Raw genomic sequence first — 8153 nt, forward strand, 5'->3', positions numbered from 1 at the left:
TTGGTCTTACTACTCAGTGAAACCAAAGAATATGATGTGCAATCTTTGTTGCATTGATTTCTTTGTACTAATGTATAACTCTATGTTTCCATGATGTAAACATTAAACAACTTCAAGTAACAAAATACTGTAAAAATACAAATAAATCACTGAGGAAATATGGAAGAAATTAACAATATTCTGAAAGTGGTATTGAAGGTAGACCACCACAAGGTGGTGCTGTGTCTCTGTACAAGCTGGACATGGCTTGCATGCCTGATCCATATCAACTTACAGAAGACCCCTGGAACTAAACAAATGTAAGTGAAACGTTATGTCACTGAGACTGAGTGTAGCAGGTCACATACAATATGTCTTGGACAGGAATATTGCTTAGAGGTAGTCATGGGGCCCTATCAGCGATTAGGGCCACTAAAGCATTTGTGATCATTTAATCTGAGCAGTATATAATCTGCAGCACTTCTTTAAATGAGGGACAGAATGAATGACTTCACCAATTTAACTGTTGTTTCATTGCTTCAGAATGATCTGTATGTTTTGTGTCTTTTTTTACTACTATTCTTCATTTAGCAAGATGGAATTCAGAAGAGATTTAGAGGATGTAAGGAGAGAGAATGATAACAGCCAAAGTAAGTGAAAATCCGTTGCTTTCCAATGATATTTGACAATGTTTCTTGTACCCATTTGTACTATTGATTTGTTCAAACGTTAGTGGAATCTCAGGTGCAACTACTTTTATTTTTACAAGATAGATGGGTACACTACCAGAAGGTATAGAGATAGTCGATATGTAAGATATAAAAGATTTCTCTATGAGCAACAAATTATTTTCTTTGTAAGAGACCTATCAACATTGTCTGTAAGCAAGCAGGTGGTATACTTCTGTACCTACCCCTATAATAGTGTAGTGTAATAGTTTCCTCTTACTGAATTAGTGCTCATCATGTTTACTTATGGTAAAGACACATCTGGAACTTCTTAAAAGTATGCTAGTAGATACATTTTCTGTGGCCTGATGACAGAGAAGACAGACCAATGATTTATATTACAAATGCATTGAGGAAGTTGAAATTGGACACAGGGATCTATGAATGTCCTCCCAGGGGTCATAGCATCAATCTCAGATCCATGCCATGAAGTTTCATACAAGGCCAGTAAAAACCACCCACAGATATGAAAAAAATGATGATGTTGACTGGCAAAGGTTAGTAATGGAAAACTCTGTTAGATTTAACACAATGGGATCGAAATAATTATAGGTAAGAGCTAATATAAGTTACAATATATTTTAATGACAGGTCATATGTATATAGAATAAGGCTCCTTTACCCATGATTGTCCAATGTGCCCAGGTGCATTCAGGCTGAAGAATAGATAGAAAGATGAATGCACATGTCTGAAATTCAATCTATTCTACAGGTTGAAATAATAGTAGCACCCAAGAAATCCCATTCTTCCAATTGATGGGAACACTGATGTGTCTGGTGGATATACCATATTTGTGGTGCACGCTAGATTTGTATATACTGGTATATATGTATGCATGTATAAGGTCATTACATTTGGTTAGTTTAAATAAATGTAGCTTTGCCTCACTAATATTGTATTGAAAATTGACTCAAACTAAATGGAAATGAAACTAAAAGCTTTTAATTTTTTGCATTGAGAGTCAATAGCTTATGTATTGCAAGTCAATATAGAAGACAGTAAAACCATTTAAAGTCAACTCACCAGCAAAACACAAGTTAGAGGATCTCTAGAGCACAGGGCAGTCGGGAGTAGGGTATCAGCCATATAGAACATTAGAAAGTCCAGTCACTCATGCAAATTTTATCTGGACCTCCAATGCAGTAACTGGACTTCTTGACTTTCCACATGTCTGCTGATATAAATTTACTGCATACATCAGGGACATACATCGATCAAATGGTCCAAAATGGAAGCAGAAAGAAATAAGCAACAAATCTACAATAAAAATATAAATGCAAGACATCATGCTTAAAGCACTCACCTAATATAAACAGTGAAACCTTTTTTTATTATCCGAAAATGTCCTGATGTTGAAAACCTTCAAAAAGATACACATATACACAAAGTTAAAGTGCATGTTCAACCATTAAGGTTTTGTTCAGCTATATGAGTCCTGCATGGAGGACTTTTCCATTTGGTAAAAAATAATTGAAAATAATCTAGTTAAAGTGGGTGGCTGACCACCTGAAATTGAATCACCATACAATTAAATAGAAAGCCATACTGGATCTGAAAGAGGTGACTCCTTGTAGTGAGCTCAGCCAAATGATACCGCTCACTAAAGACAGACTCGTAGTCAGGTCCAGGCATAGGGTCAGGGCAGGCGGCAGAGATGCAATGTCAAATCTGGGGTCAGCAACGGGAGGTGCAGTCAGATGGGAACGGGAACACAGGCACACAGAAGACACAGGAACGCAGGAACACAGGAATATTGCTGGGGAGCTTTTTCTAAGGCTGTGAGGCACAAAGATACGGCAGGTCAGGAAGGGAGGTGCCGAATTATAAGGTGGGGATGTTCAGCCAGCGCACCAATCAGCGGTGCACTGGCCCTTTAAATTTCTGACAGCCCGAGGCGGGAAGGGTAAGTCTGGTGCAACGGACTGAGCAGGGGTGCACAGAGGACAATGTGTAATCATAGCAAAACCTTGCCATGCTTTAATAAAACTCACTCTGAGAACTGCCTTTCTGGATATACTGCAAAAAGTGGTCAATGAGATTAAAGGGGTATTCCCATTTCAGTAAATGAATGTTAATGTTTTAATGATAAAAAGTTATACAATTTTCCAATATACTTTCTGTATCGATTCCTCACCGTTTTCTAGATCTCTGCTTGCTGTCATTCTATAGAAATCTTCTATGTTTTCTTCCAGTGGACAGAAATCTGACCACGGTGCACAGCTCATTAGTATCACAGAGAGTAATCAGAGCCACGTTATACAACAAGCAGTGCACCTGTGTGGCCATGGTCAGATTTCTGTCCCCTGGAAGCAAACATAGAAGCTTTCTATAGAATCACACCTAGCAAAGGTGTTGAAAACCACTGACAGAATAAAAAATTTGGGATTATTCAGTTTAGAAAAAAGACGGCTGAGGGGAGACCTCATTACAATGTACAAATACCTGAACGGACAGTACAAGGATCTCTCCAAAGATCTTTTTATACCTCGGCCTGTGACCAGGACAAGGGGGCATCCTCTACGCCTAGAGAAGAGGCGATTTTACCACCACCATAGACAAAGGTTCTTTACTGTACGAGCAGTGAGACTGTGGAACTCTCTGCCGCAGGAGGTTGTTATGGCGGACTCTATGTACATGTTCAAGAGAGGCCTGGATGCCTTTCTGCAGAGAAAAAATATCACGGGTTATGCAGATAAAACATTTATTTAATTCTTAAAGATTGGACTTGATGGACTTGCGTCTCCTTCCAGCCTTATATACTATGATACTATGAGTTATTGATACAAAAAGTGTATTGGAAAATCATATTACTTTTTATAATACAAACAATAACATTAACTTGCTGAAATGGGAATACCCCTTTAAGTTATGTATAAATAGATCACTGTATCTATACTTTTAGTTTAATAGAAAACATTTTGTAGCTGGATGAGGTGGTATATTAGAATCCATTGCTGACCCTAGAAGAACGGGCACTGCCCTGTGCGAATGAGACATTGCAGCATTTTCAGTACAAGGTTAAAGCCCTGACCAGACTATTAATCTATATAATCTGACAAGGTAGATTTTCCTTTTTATCTTTTTTAAGTCCTTTGTACAATAATACATTTTAAAAATCAGTCACTCACTTCAATGCTCCTGAATACACATCAAGATGACTTTCGCTCCATGGTTCTCTCTTTTTCACATCTGTCTTACTTTAGGAGGTCACGCTTACCATATAACTTAGACAATAAACAATCATTTGGACTTAGATTAACAAATAAAAACACACTCGTCTATAACACTAGTTTCTCTTTGCCTGGTGTGTTTATTTTTTTGACATTCGTGTATCATTTTGTATTTCTGTAAGCCTCTGTCATAGAAATTGCGCACTATAATGAGTAATTGTTGCTTCATCATTCATACCCATGATCATCAATTTGTTTGGCTCATGTAGATGGTGAAGGGTTATGGCACATAATTCATTTGTTAACACTTACACTTGAAGGCTGGGACTACACAGAGATATTTTGTAGTGCTACTGAATGATTTTTACCATTAAAGTGCATAAATAAATACTACAAGGAATCTTTGTAATATATCTTATTAAAGACAAGTGTTTTTCAACTTTATGCTCCCTTTATTCCTCATAACTTTACTAAAAGGAGTATTCTCACCTCAGAATTTACATTTCATTTTATTCATATGCCATATACATATATGTCTTTAATTGGATTAAAAAAATACATGTATGAAGATAAGATCTCATTAATGTAGCCATGTTGTCTTTTAGAAATTAGATATCTGTCCTTGGATACAATCAACCCCGCACTTTGGCAGCGGTAAGCAGACATGAGCTATTTAGTGCTCGACCACATGAATTCTGCATTCATTACCATAGGACAGCATAGGACAGTGATGGCAAACCTTTTAGACACCAAGTGCCCAAACTACAACCAAAACCCCCATATTTTTCGCAAAGTGCCAATGCGACAATTTAAGCAGTAACTTATTACCCCCTGCTCTGTCATGGGTTTAAATTGTATGGGCACCTGAGGACACCAATACAGTAGAATGAAGGAGAAGAAGTTTGGATTATCATTGTAGCTTCCTTCTAGGGTCCTGGGCTGCCTGGGACTGCAAGAGGCCTTTAGTCCTGTTTGACAAACTCTACCCTGAGGTGATGGCAAGGGTGCCCATATAGAGGGCTCTGAGTGCCACCTCTGGCACCCGTGCCATAGGTTCGCCATCACTGGCATAGGACATGCAGTAATTCTGGCACATTTCATATGTAAAAACTATTTGTGCAATCACTCCAGTAGCGGTGGTCATATCCAAGGCCAACAATATTGTTTCTAAGGGACAACATCATTACATTTATGGGATATTATCACCAAACAGGTAATTTATTTACAATTAAAGTAATTCATCTATATAGCAGATTAATTAAATTAAAATGTCAATGATGAGATGAGAATACCCCTTTAAGGTCACTGAGGTACCAGATTAAAGAAAACTGGCATAGAAGCACTGATAAATTTCCCCTGATTTTGCTGTCTGTCTCTGTTGTACCTGGAACAATACTCACTCCTAAAGGTAAATTGGTTATCTTTGTCTACAACTTCAATTGCAGCATATTTTAATGGAATGTATCACTAATCTGTCATATGGTTTTAATGCTAGTTTTGTATCACTTTGTCTATCTGCCCAGTCTTCCTCTGCATCATTTCTGATCATAGCATGCATTTCACTTCTAGGTTCTGGAGATCTCTCTGCAATCTACTGAATGTTAAACTGGAGGTTTCCTTGGCCTACCAACCTCATTCTCATTCAATGATCTATCTGGACCTCTTGCTTGAACTTTCTGCCTTATGATTTCCTTCCTTGCGGTCCTCTTGGTTCCTTTTTCCTCTTGGTTTTGACCCAGTTTGTCTTACTTCATTTTATATCATGTCCTGTGCCTTTTAGTTCTTCTTGCTTTTCTTTTCACTTATTCAGATTAGGGACCAGTTGTTGGCAGTGGTTTAGCGCTGGGCTGGCTAAAGATGCTTGGAATGGATTTTGGGAACCTGCTAAGAACATCCCCTGATCATCTTTATTCCGGTCTGATTCAATACATTTTATATTTTAATACTTTCCTTTTGACTGAATGGCACTAAAGACTTTATTTTTTACAAAAACAGGTTTGGGTTTTTGTTATTAGGTTGATATGCCAAAACCTGATCAAAGGTTCCCTGTAACATTTCTGCACTTATGTTGTTTATTTTCTATTTACAGCTTCACAAAAACAAAAGTGTATCATCTGATGTCTTAAATCAAGTGCATAACTGTACTGTCTGAGGGCGTATGAAAAGGCACAAAAATGTACAAAGCAGAGTTTACAGTGGAGAAAGTGGAATAGAGAATAGAGAATAGAGCGGAGAGAGTGTGAGAACGCTATGTGCCCCAAAGCAGTTTCGGTCTTTTCAAGTCTCAGTTGTGCAATTATTCTTACATCTCTTCCTTAGTATCCATCCACAGTTTTATGGCTCTGGTTTATAAAGTACATGTGATACTGCTCTTTTCATGATTTCTGGCTGAGCCATGCTTAGTTTCGAAAGAAATTATGAGATAAAGATGTTGCACAAGTCTTTGTCACAGTTCCCTTAATCTTATAAGGGTCATTGTGAAACAATGCCTAACTCTCTGACATATAGAAGGCGGGGGGCATGTGCATCGCAGCGTATAATGAACACAGCATTAGGAGCAATTTTTCCAAAGTGCTCTGTCTAATACACATGACATCAATTCTTCACTTTGGTTCAGTTATCGCTCAATTTATAGAAAGGAAAACACTTTGAATGTAAGCCAAGTGAGTGCCAAGTTTTGCATAGAGGGAAGTAAATGGCCTTCACTGCACAATTACTTCACAATCATGAAATGGAAGCATTGGATGTTTTAAATAAATGATAATGTAAAGCATGTTTCAGATGTAGACATGGGGCTGTGTTTATTGAATGCCTGAGCCCTGACAGTCCCTGACTCTGTATACACAATCATCCAGAAGACAGAGTATCACACACAGCTAGCCCAAGCACAAGTAAACACAGTCATTCAAACAAAGCGTCTGCAAACCTATATAATAAACAAAAATCATATATAGAGAGAGATAAAGAATGTAGCGTGAGACTATTTCTTGTAAAGGATGGGCTGTCAGTACCACTAATCTGGAAAACACCTTCAAGACAACTTGAGAATTCAAGTGTTAAATGTATGCCCGTTAATATGCATCCATTTAATATTTCATATTTGCCCATAACCACTGTACCTCTGTACATCTCTGACTCCATGGTGACAGACATACATGATATTTATCATAATATTCTTCACCCTACAATCTATGTTTCTTGAAGGATTGAACATGGATACTATAGGGTAAAAGGGTAATTTAGGCATTGCACCCCATTGTGTGCACTTACACTGCTTTGTGCAGGAAATGTCATAGAGAGAAGATTCATTTCTTCATGTGTTTAAATCAGGAAATCGTGGGTGTAAATCCACTGAGGACCCTGACCTATCGAGTTGATGGTTCACATGACAAAGAGATCACAGAGATTTGTACCTGTTAATTCTATTTTATGGCAATTAATGAGAGACAAAGAGGATAACAATGCAGTTATTTCTATTCCTATGTGACAAACATAATACATAGTCAATAAATTATCATCATGTACTATGAAGTTATTGGATCAGTGACCTTCTGTCCAGACTTAACTCAAAAAAACATACAATTTAAAACGTGCCACCTGCTCAATAGGATATTGCAATTTCCTATGTAATGTAACCTTTGAACTGCTTAAAGCATCATAAAGCTGATAGATGCTTACACAATAACATCTGCCTGCCACCCTCACAAAGGAGAAGAATTATCCTCATTTCATGAGGTTCAGCTTTAGTACAATAGTGCAGTCTCCCTGGCTGAACAGGTTTTAATGACCCTTAAAGGGGTTTGCCCATGGAAGAAAGTTCTCAAATTTTAATTTCATTGATTATGCAATAAAGGTTTTTAATCCCCTTACTCTACAATTTTTACTGTTGTTTTAGCTCCTATAACTCAGTGATGGGAAGTATAAAATTCCAGAGTGTGGGGGGGACTTTCTAAGCAGACACTTCATGAATTCTCTGTGTGCTGACAATGTGCTTAGATGAGGGCACAGGGTTTATTTACACTTTTATTAAGCTTTTGAACAGTCTACTCGTATCTGACACAGATGATGATGAGATATAAAACACAATGACACACTGAGCCCTAATCAATAAAACACATCGGCAGCTCTGCTATAAAGACCTTATCTGCCTGTAGTTGTTGAGTTAGTCTCTGCACACTGCTGCTTGCCGGCAGTAACTGCCTGTGTCTGAGCTGGTCTTGTAATGCAGGAGGGAGGGGCAGGAGACAGAGGGCACTGCATTATACAGACAAGAGA

The sequence above is a fragment of the Engystomops pustulosus genome, chromosome 1 (assembly GCF_040894005.1).
Source record: "Engystomops pustulosus chromosome 1, aEngPut4.maternal, whole genome shotgun sequence".
NCBI classification, from domain to species: Eukaryota; Metazoa; Chordata; class Amphibia; order Anura; family Leptodactylidae; genus Engystomops; species Engystomops pustulosus.